Here is a 12,462-nt window from a genome sequence, read left to right as displayed (position 1 = left end):
CGAGAAAAAGGAAAACCCTTAATGGTGTACGGAGAAAAGGGCAACACGAAGCTACATCTTATTAGTAATTTGAAGGCACAAAAACTAATAAGAAAAGGTTGCTATGCTGTTCTAGCACACGTCGAGAAAGTACAAACTGAAGAAAAGAGCATCAATGATGTTCCCATTGCAAAAGAATTTCTCGATGTATTTCCGAAAGAATTACCGGGATTACCCCCACATCGATCCGTTGAATTTCAAATAGATCTTGTACCAGGAGCTGCACCAATAGCTCGTGCTCCTTACAGACTCGCACCCAGCGAGATGAAAGAACTGCAAAGCCAATTACAAGAACTATTAGAGCGTGGTTTCATTCGACCAAGCACATCACCGTGGGGAGCTCCTGTTTTGTTTGTCAAGAAGAAAGATGGTACATTCAGGTTGTGTATCGACTATCGAGAGTTGAACAAACTTACCATCAAGAACCGCTACCCACTACCGAGAATCGATGACTTATTTGATCAACTACAAGGCTCGTCTGTTTATTCAAAGATTGACTTACGTTCCGGGTATCATCAAATGCGGGTGAAAGAAGATGATATTCCAAAGACTGCTTTCAGAACACGTTACGGTCATTACGAGTTTATGGTCATGCCGTTTGGTTTAACTAATGCACCAGCTGTGTTCATGGACCTTATGAACCGAGTGTGTGGACCATACCTTGACAAGTTTGTCATTGTTTTCATTGATGACATACTTATTTACTCAAAGAATGACCAAGAACACGGTGAACATTTGAGAAAGGTGTTAGAAGTATTGAGGAAGGAAGAATTGTACGCTAAGTTTTCAAAGTGTGCATTTTGGTTGGAAGAAGTTCAATTCCTCGGTCACATAGTGAACAAAGAAGGTATTAAGGTGGATCCGGCAAAGATAGAAACTGTTGAAAAGTGGGAAACCCCGAAAACTCCGAAACACATACGCCAGTTTTTAGGACTAGCTGGTTACTACAGAAGGTTCATCCAAGACTTTTCCAGAATAGCAAAACCCTTGACTGCATTAACGCATAAAGGGAAGAAATTTGAATGGAATGATGAACAAGAGAAAGCGTTTCAGTTATTGAAGAAAAAGCTAACTACGGCACCTATATTGTCATTGCCTGAAGGGAATGATGATTTTGTGATTTATTGTGACGCATCAAAGCAAGGTCTCGGTTGTGTATTAATGCAACGAACGAAGGTGATTGCTTATGCGTCTAGACAATTGAAGATTCACGAACAAAATTATACGACGCATGATTTGGAATTAGGCGCGGTTGTTTTTGCATTAAAGACTTGGAGGCACTACTTATATGGGGTCAAAAGTATTATATATACCGACCACAAAAGTCTTCAACACATATTTAATCAGAAACAACTGAATATGAGGCAGCGTAGGTGGATTGAATTATTGAATGATTACGACTTTGAGATTCGTTACCACCCGGGGAAGGCAAATGTGGTAGCTGATGCCTTGAGCAGGAAGGACAGAGAACCCATTCGAGTAAAATCTATGAATATAATGATTCATAATAACCTTACTACTCAAATAAAGGAGGCGCAACAAGGAGTTTTAAAAGAGGGAAATTTAAAGGATGAAATACCCAAAGGATCGGAGAAGCATCTTAATATTCGGGAAGATGGAACCCGGTATAGGGCTGAAAGGATTTGGGTACCAAAATTTGGAGATATGAGAGAAATGGTACTTAGAGAAGCTCATAAAACCAGATACTCAATACATCCTGGAACGGGGAAGATGTACAAGGATCTCAAGAAACATTTTTGGTGGCCGGGTATGAAAGCCGATGTTGCTAAATACGTAGGAGAATGTTTGACGTGTTCTAAGGTCAAAGCTGAGCATCAGAAACCATCAGGTCTACTTCAACAACCCGAAATCCCAGAATGGAAATGGGAAAACATTACCATGGATTTCATCACTAAATTGCCAAGGACTGCAAGTGGTTTTGATACTATTTGGGTAATAGTTGATTGTCTCACCAAATCATCACACTTCCTGCCAATAAGAGAAGATGACAAGATGGAGAAGTTAGGACGACTGTATTTGAAGGAAGTAGTCTCCAGACATGGAATACCAATCTCTATTATCTCTGATAGGGATGGCAGATTTATTTCAAGATTCTGGCAGATATTACAGCAAGCATTAGGAACTCGTCTAGACATGAGTACTGCCTATCATCCACAAACTGATGGGCAGAGCGAAAGGACGATACAAACGCTTGAAGACATGCTACGAGCATGTGTTATTGATTTCGGAAACAGTTGGGATCGACACCTACCGTTAGCAGAATTTTCCTACAACAACAGTTATCATTCTAGTATTGAGATGGCGCCGTTTGAGGCACTTTATGGTAGAAAGTGCAGGTCTCCGATTTGTTGGAATGAAGTGTGGGATAGACAGATTACGGGTCCGGAGATAATACAAGAAACTACCGAGAAAATCATCCAAATTCAACAACGGCTGAAAACCGCCCAAAGTCGGCAAAAGAGCTACGCTGACATTAAAAGAAAAGATATAGAATTTGAAATTGGAGAGATGGTCATGCTTAAAGTTGCACCTTGGAAAGGCGTTGTTCGATTTGGTAAACGAGGGAAATTAAATCCAAGGTATATTGGACCATTCAAGATTATTGATCGTGTCGGACCAGTAGCTTACCGACTTGAGTTACCTCAACAACTAGCGGCTGTACATAACACTTTCCACGTCTCGAATTTGAAGAAATGTTTTGCTAAAGAAGATCTCACTATTCCGTTAGATGAAATCCAAATCAACGAAAAACTTCAATTCATCGAAGAACCCGTCGAAATAATGGATCGTGAGGTTAAAAGACTTAAGCAAAACAAGATACCAATTGTTAAGGTTCGATGGAATGCTCGTAGAGGACCCGAGTTCACCTGGGAGCGTGAAGATCAGATGAAGAAGAAATACCCGCATCTATTTCCAGAAGATTCGTCAACACCTTCAACAACTTAAAATTTCGGGACGAAATTTATTTAACGGGTAGGTACTGTAGTGACGCGAACTTTTCCATGTTTATATATATTAATTGAGATTGATATTTACATGATTAAATGTTTCCAACATGTTAAGCAATCAAACTTGTTAAGACTTGATTAATTGAAATATGTTTCATATAGACAATTGACCACCCAAGTTGACCGGTGATTCACGAACGTTAAAACTTGTAAAAACTATATGATGACATATATATGGATATATATATAGTTAACATGATACTATGATAAGTAAACATATCATTAAGTATATTAACAATGAACTACATATGTAAAAACAAGACTACTAACTTAATGATTTTTAAACGAGACATATATGTAACGATTATCGTTGTAAAGACATTTAATGTATATATTTCATATAAAGAGATATTCATACATGATAATATCATGATAATATAATAATTTAAAATCTCATTTGATATTATAAACATTGGGTTAACAACATTTAACAAGATCGTTAACCTAAAGGTTTCAAAACAACACTTACATGTAACGACTAACGATGACTTAACGACTCAGTTAAAATGTATATACATGTAGTGTTTTAATATGTATTTATACACTTTTGAAAGACTTCAATACACTTATCAAAATACTTCTACTTAACAAAAATGCTTACAATTACATCCTCGTTCAGTTTCATCAACAATTCTACTCGTATGCACCCGTATTCGTACTTGTACAATACACAGCTTTTAGATGTATGTACTATTGGTATATACACTCCAATGATCAGCTCTTAGCAGCCCATGTGAGTCACCTAACACATGTGGGAACCATCATTTGGCAACTAGCATGAAATATCTCATAAAATTACAAAAATATGAGTAATCATTCATGACTTATTTACATGAAAACAAATTACATATCCTTTATATCTAATCCATATACCAACGACCAAAAACACCTACAAACACTTTCATTCTTCAATTTTCTTCATCTAATTGATCTCTCTCAAGTTCTATCTTCAAGTTCTAAGTGTTCTTCATATATTCTACAAGTTCTAGTTACATAAAATCAAGAATACTTTCAAGTTTGCTAGCTCACTTCCAATCTTGTAAGGTGATCATCCAACCTCAAGAAATCTTTGTTTCTTACAGTAGGTTATCATTCTAATACAAGGTAATAATCATATTCAAACTTTGGTTCAATTTCTATAACTATAACAATCTTATTTCAAGTGATGATCTTACTTGAACTTGTTTTCGTGTCATGATTCTGCTTCAAGAACTTCGAGCCATCCAAGGATCCGTTGAAGCTAGATCTATTTTTCTCTTTTCCAGTAGGTTTATCCAAGGAACTTAAGGTAGTAATGATGTTCATAACATCATTCGATTCATACATATAAAGCTATCTTATTCGAAGGTTTAAACTTGTAATCACTAGAACATAGTTTAGTTAATTCTAAACTTGTTCGCAAACAAAAGTTAATCCTTCTAACTTGACTTTTAAAATCAACTAAACATATGTTCTATATCTATTTGATATGCTAACTTAATGATTTAAAACCTGGAAACACGAAAAATACCGTAAAACCGGATTTACGCCGTCGTAGTAACACCGCGGGCTGTTTTGAGTTAGTTAATTAAAAACTATGATAAACTTTGATTTAAAAGTTGTTATTCTGAGAAAATAATTTTTATTATGAACATGAAACTATATCCAAAAATTATGGTTAAACTCAAAGTGGAAGTATGTTTTCTAAAATGGTCATCTAGACGTCGTTCTTTCGACTGAAATGACTACCTTTACAAAAACGACCTGTAACTTATTTTTCCGACTATAAACCTATAGTTTTTCTGTTTAGATTCATAAAATAGAGTTCAATATGAAACCATAGCAATTTGATTCACTCAAAACGGATTTAAAATGAAGAAGTTATGGGTAAAACAAGATTGGATAATTTTTCTCATTTTAGCTACGTGAAAATTGGTAACAAATCTATTCCAACCATAACTTAATCAACTTGTATTGTATATTATGTAATCTTGAGATACCATAGACACGTATACAATGTTTCGACCTATCATGTCGACACATCTATATATATTTCGGAACAACCATAGACACTCTATATGTGAATGTTGGAGTTAGCTATACAGGGTTGAGGTTGATTCCAAAATATATATAGTTTGAGTTGTGATCAATACTGAGATACGTATACACTGGGTCGTGGATTGATTCAAGATAATATTTATCAATTTATTTCTGTACATCTAACTGTGGACAACTAGTTGTAGGTTACTAACGAGGACAGCTGACTTAATAAACTTAAAACATCAAAATATATTAAAAGTGTTGTAAATATATTTTGAACATACTTTGATATATATGTATATATTGTTATAGGTTCGTGAATCAACCAGTGGCCAAGTCTTACTTCCCGACGAAGTAAAAATCTGTGAAAGTGAGTTATAGTCCCACTTTTAAAATCTAATATTTTTGGGATGAGAATACATACAGGTTTTATAAATGATTTATAAAATAGACACAAGTACGTGAAACTACATTCTATGGTAGAATTATCGAAATCGAATATACCCCTTTTTATTAAGTCTTGTAATCTAAGAATTAGGGAACAGACACCCTAATTGACGCGAATCCTAAAGATAGATCTATTGGGCCTAACAAACCCCATCCAAAGTACCGGATGCTTTAGTACTTCGAAATTTATATCATATCCGAAGGGTGTCCCGGAATGATGGGGATATTCTTATATACGCATCTTGTTAATGTCGGTTACCAGGTGTTCACCATATGAATGATTTTTATCTCTATGTATGGGATGTGTATTGAAATATGAAATCTTGTGGTCTATTATTATGATTTGATATATATAGGTTAAACCTATAACTCACCAACATTTTTGTTGACGTTTTAAGCATGTTTATTCTCAGGTGATTATTAAGAGTTTCCGCTGTCGCATACTTAAATAAGGACGAGATTTGGAGTCCATGCTTGTATGATATTGTGTAAAAACTGCATTCAAGAAACTTATTTTGTTGTAACATATTTGTATTGTAAACCATTATGTAATGGTCGTGTGTAAACAGGATATTTTAGATTATCATTATTTGATAATCTACGTAAAGCTTTTTAAAACCTTTATCTATGAAATAAAGGTTATGGTTTGTTTTAAAAATGAATGCAGTCTTTGAAAAACGTCTCATATAGAGGTCAAAACCTCGCAACGAAATCAATTAATATGGAACGTTTTTAATCAATAAGAACGGGACATTTCAGTTTTGACCTCTATATGAGACGTTTTTCAAAGACTGCATTCATTTTAAAACAAACCATAACCTTTATTTCATCAATAAAGGTTTGAAAAGCTTTACGTAGATTATCAAATAATGATAATCTAAAATATCCTGTTTACACACGACCATTACATAATGGTTTACAATACAAATATGTTACAACAAAATAAGTTTCTTGAATGCAGTTTTTACACAATATCATATAATCATGGACTCCAAATCTCGTCCTTATTTAAGTATACGACAGCGGAAGCTCTTAATAATCACCTGAGAATAAACATGCTTAAAACGTCAACAAAAATGTTGGTGAGTTATAGGTTTAACCTATATATATATCAAATCATAATAATAGACCACAAGATTTCATATTTCAATACACATCCCATACATAGAGATAAAAGTCATTCATATGGTAAACACCTGGTAACCGACCTTAACAAGATGCATATATAAGAATATCCCCATCATTCCGGGACACCCTTCGGATATGATATAAATTTCGAAGTACTAAAGCATCCGGTACTTTGGATGGGGTTTGTTAGGCTCAATTATGGTGTCTGTTCCCTAATTCTTAGATTACCAGACTTAATAAAAAGGGGCTTATTCGATTTCGATAATTCAACCATAGAATGTAGTTTCACGTACTTGTGTCTATTTTGTAAATCATTTATAAAACCTGCATGTATTCTCATCCCAAAAATATTAGATTTTAAAAGTGGGACTATAACTCACTTTCACAAATTTTTACTTCGTCGGGAAGTAAGACTTGGCCACTGGTTGATTCACGAACCTATAACAATATATACATATATATCAAAGTATGTTCAAAATATATTTACAACACTTTTAATATATTTTGATGTTTTAAGTTTATTAAGTCAGCTGTCCTCGTTAGTAACCTACAACTAGTTGTCCACAGTTAGATGTACAGAAATAAATCGATAAATATTATCTTGAATCAATCCACGACCCAGTGTATACGTATCTCAGTATTGATCATAACTCAAACTATATATATTTTGGAATCAACCTCAACCCTGTATAGCTAACTCCATCATTCACATATAGAGTGTCTATGGTTGTTCCGAAATATATATAGATGTGTCGACATGATAGGTCGAAACATTGTATACGTGTCTATGGTATCTCAAGATTACATAATATACAATACAAGTTGATTAAGTTAAGGTTGGAATAGATTTGTTACCAATTTTCACGTAACTAAAATGAGAAAAATTATCCAATCTTGTTTTACCCATAACTTCTTCATTTTAAATCTGTTTTGAGTGAATCAAATTGCTATGGTTTCATATTGAACTCTATTTTATGAATCTAAACAGGAAAATTATAGTTTTATAGTCGGAAAAATAAGTTACAAGTCGTTTTTGTAAAGGTAGTCATTTCAGTCGAAAGAACGACGTCTAGATGACCATTTTAGAAAACATACTTCCACTTTGAGTTTAGCCATAATTTTTGGATATAGTTTCATGTTCATAATAAAAATCATTTTCTCAGAATAACAACTTTTAAATCAAACTTTATCATAGTTTTTAATTAACTAACCCAAAACAGCCCGCGGTGTTACTACGACGGCGTAAATCCGATTTTACGGTGTTTTTCGTGTTTCCAGGTTTTAAATCATTAAGTTAGCATATCATATAGATATAGAACATGTGTTTAGTTGATTTTAAAAGTCAAGTTAGAAGGATTAACTTTTGTTTGCGAACAAGTTTAGAATTAACTAAACTATGTTCTAGTGATTACAAGTTTAAACCTTCGAATAAGATAGCTTTATATGTATGAATCGAATGATGTTATGAACATCATTACTACCTTAAGTTCCTTGGATAAACCTACTGGAAAAGAGAAAAATGGATCTAGCTTCAACGGATCCTTGGATGGCTCGAAGTTCTTGAAGCAGAATCATGACACGAAAACAAGTTCAAGTAAGATCATCACTTGAAATAAGATTGTTATAGTTATAGAAATTGAACCAAAGTTTGAATATGATTATTATCTTGTATTAGAATGATAACCTACTGTAAGAAACAAAGATTTCTTGAGGTTGGATGATCACCTTACAAGATTGGAAGTGAGCTAGCAAACTTGAAAGTATTCTTGATTTTATGTAACTAGAACTTGTAGAATTTATGAAGAACACTTAGAACTTGAAGATAGAACTTGAGAGAGATCAATTAGATGAAGAAAATTGAAGAATGAAAGTGTTTTTAGGTGTTTTTGGTCGTTGGTGTATGGATTAGATATAAAGGATATGTAATTTTGTTTTCATGTAAATAAGTCATGAATGATTACTCATATTTTTGTAATTTTATGAGATATTTCATGCTAGTTGCCAAATGATGGTTTTCACATGTGTTAGGTGACTCACATGGGCTGCTAAGAGCTGATCATTGGAGTGTATATACCAATAGTACATACATCTAAAAGCTATGTATTGTACGAGTACGAATACGGGTGCATACGAGTAGAATTGTTGATGAAACTGAACGAGGATGTAATTGTAAGCATTTTTGTTAAGTAGAAGTATTTTGATAAGTGTATTGAAGTCTTTCAAAAGTGTATAAATACATATTAAAACACTACATGTATATACATTTTAACTGAGTCGTTAAGTCATCGTTAGTCGTTACATGTAAGTGTTGTTTTGAAACCTTTAGGTTAACGATCTTGTTAAATGTTGTTAACCCAATGTTTATAATATCAAATGAGATTTTAAATTATTATATTATCATGATATTATCATGTATGAATATCTCTTAATATGATATATATACATTAAATGTCTTTACAACGATAATCGTTACATATATGTCTCGTTTAAAAATCATTAAGTTAGTAGTCTTGTTTTTACATATGTAGTTCATTGTTAATATACTTAATGATATGTTTACTTATCATAGTATCATGTTAACTATATATATATCCATATATATGTCATCATATAGTTTTTACAAGTTTTAACGTTCGTGAATCACCGGTCAACTTGGGTGGTCAATTGTCTATATGAAACATATTTCAATTAATCAAGTCTTAACAAGTTTGATTGCTTAACATGTTGGAAACATTAAATCATGTAAATATCAATCTCAATTAATATATATAAACATGGAAAAGTTCGGGTCACTACATATAACACATTGTTAAAATACCTAATGAGATACCTTCTTATAATAAAATCATGTTAACTATATATATAACCATATATATGTCATCGTATAGTTTTTACTAGTTTTAACATTCGTGAATCACCGGTCAACTTAGGTGGTCAATTGTCTATATGAAACCTATTTCAATTAATCAAGTCTTAACAAGTTTGATTGCTTAACACGTTGAAAACATTTAGTCATGTACATATCAATCTCAATTAATATATATAAACATGGAAAAGTTCGGGTCACTACAGGTTGGGTTGTTACAAGTGGTATCAGAGCATGGTCTAAGGGATTTAGGTGACTTGAGATAGGTGCCTAGACTTACACTTGAATTGTGTGTGATTATTTGTTGCGGGACTTGTAGGATTACGGGTCGGAATGGGAATTTGGTTAGTGTCCTATTTTATGGGTGGACTAACGTTTATATTAATATGCGAACATTATTAATATAATTTGTGTTTGTGTTGGTTATATCATTGAGCGAGGCGGTCGTTGTACTAAAGAGTTGATACGGCGTGTGTGCGTAATAAGGACTTGCAAATCTTATTACGGGCGCAAATCGTGTCTAACAAGTGATGTACGACGAATGTTTAGCAAGATGGGGCGGTGTTGTGTGTGTGGTTTATACGTTCGTGGACTAATCATTTTGCATTCCTTAGAATGACGACACGAATCGAGATCGAGAAGAAAGACGATGAGTTTGCGGCTAGGGTTGAGGCCGAGGTTGCAAAACAAGTGAAAACAATCCGAGAAGAGTTCGAAAGAAGGCTTATCGAGCCTCGGGGTAATGGTAAGAAGGAGTTTAGTTACAAGGAGTTTCGAGCGACTAAACTACCTATGTATCTTGGAGAACCGGATCCGTTAGTGAGTACTCGTTGGATCTCGGCGATCGAAGGATGTTTTCGTACAAGTGAGTGTCCTCCGGACAAGAAGAAGAGAATCGCTACTAGCTTGTTGCGAGATGGTGCGAAGGATTGGTTGGATGGTAAGATTGATACGGTCGGCGAAGAACCGTTCATGAGTTTGTCATGGGGCGATTTTAAGAAGGAATTCTTTGAAGAATTCCGAATGCAAGCCGACTTGACAAGAATGCGTGAGGAGATACGTGTGTTGAGATAAGGTTCTATGGACCTAAATACTCTACGGGCTACTTTTATGTCTAAGGCGCGATTTTTCCCCGAGTATGTGAATAACGAAAGGTTGTTGATGCAAGACTTCCGTAAGACTTTAAATGATGAGTTACGTGGGAAGATAAGCCTTGGGCAAGTGAACTCGTTTGCCGAGCTATTTGCCGTGGCTAAGGGTTTTGAGCCATATCCTTGGGAGATAATCGATAATGCTCCGATTAAGAGAAGGGTTAATTCGTACGACACCCCAAGTAAGAAAAATAAGGGTGCAAGTGCGAGTATGGGTAATGTGGGTAAAGGCACGATGGATTCTTGTGCGCCTAGATGTTTCAATTACGGTGTTAGGGGCCACAAGTTATGGGAGTGCACAATGCCAAGAAGTGATGACGGAATGTGCTACTAACGGTAGATGTCGATCCCAACTGTTTCCGAAATCAATAACACATGCTCGTAGCATGTCTTCAAGCGTTTGTATCGTCCTTTCACTCTGCCCATCAGTTTGTGGATGATAGGCAGTACTCATGTCTAGACGAGTTCCTAATGCTTGCTGTAATGTCTGCCAGAATCTTGAAATAAATCTGCCATCCCTATAAGAGATAATAGAGATTGGTATTCCATGTATGGAGACGACTTCCTTCAAATACAGTCGTGCTAACTTCTCCATCTTGTCATCTTCTCTTATTGGCAGGAAGTTTGCTGATTTGGTGAGACGATCAACTATTACCCAAATAGTATCAAAACCACTTGCAGTCCTTGGCAATTTAGTGATGAAATCCATGGTAATGTTTTCCCATTTCCATTCCGGGATTTCGGGTTGTTGAAGTATACCTGATGGTTTCTGATGCTCCGCTTTAACCTTAGAACACGTCAAACATTCTCCTACGTATTTAGCAACATCGGCTTTCATACCTGGCCACCAAAAATGTTTCTTGAGATCCTTGTACATCTTCCCCGTTCCAGGATATATTGAGTATCTGGTTTTATGAGCTTCTCTAAGTACCATTTCTCTCATATCTCTAAATTTTGGTACCCAAATCCTTTCAGCCCTATACCGGGTTCCATCTTCCTGAATATTAAGATGCTTCTCCGATCCTTTGGGTATTTCATTCTTTAAATTTCCCTCTTTTAAAACTCCTTGTTGCGCCTCCTTTATTTGAGTAGTAAGGTTATTGTGAATCATTATATTCATAGATTTTACTCGAATGGGTTCTCTGTCCTTTCTACTCAAGGCGTCGGCAACCACATTTGCCTTCCCCGGGTGGTAACGAATCTCAAAGTCGTAATCAATCAATAATTCAATCCACCTACGCTGCCTCATATTCAATTGTTTCTGATTAAATATGTGTTGAAGACTTTTGTAGTCCGTATATATAATACTTTTGACCCCATATAAGTAGTGCCTCCAAGTCTTTAATGCAAAAACAACCGCGCCTAATTCCAAATCATGCGTCGTATAATTTTGTTCGTGAATCTTCAATTGTCTAGACGCATAAGCAATTACCTTCGTTCGTTGCATTAATACACAACCGAGACCTTGCTTTGAGGCGTCACAATATATCACAAAATCATCATTCCCTTCAGGCAATGACAATATAGGTGACGTAGTTAGCTTTTTCTTCAATAACTGAAACGCCTTCTCTTGTTCATCCTTCCATTCAAATTTCTTCCCTTTATGCGTTAATGCAGTCAAGGGTTTTGCTATTTTGGAGAAATCTTGGATGAATCTTCTGTAGTAACCAGCCAATCCTAAAAATTGACGTATATGCTTCGGAGTTTTTGGGGTTTCCCACTTTTCAACGGTTTCGATCTTTGCCGGGTCCACCTGGATACCTTCTTTGTTCACTATGTGACC

The sequence above is a fragment of the Rutidosis leptorrhynchoides genome, chromosome 9, assembly GCF_046630445.1.
Source record: "Rutidosis leptorrhynchoides isolate AG116_Rl617_1_P2 chromosome 9, CSIRO_AGI_Rlap_v1, whole genome shotgun sequence".
NCBI classification, from domain to species: domain Eukaryota; kingdom Viridiplantae; phylum Streptophyta; class Magnoliopsida; order Asterales; family Asteraceae; genus Rutidosis; species Rutidosis leptorrhynchoides.
Note: the sequence above shows the minus strand (reverse complement) of the source record.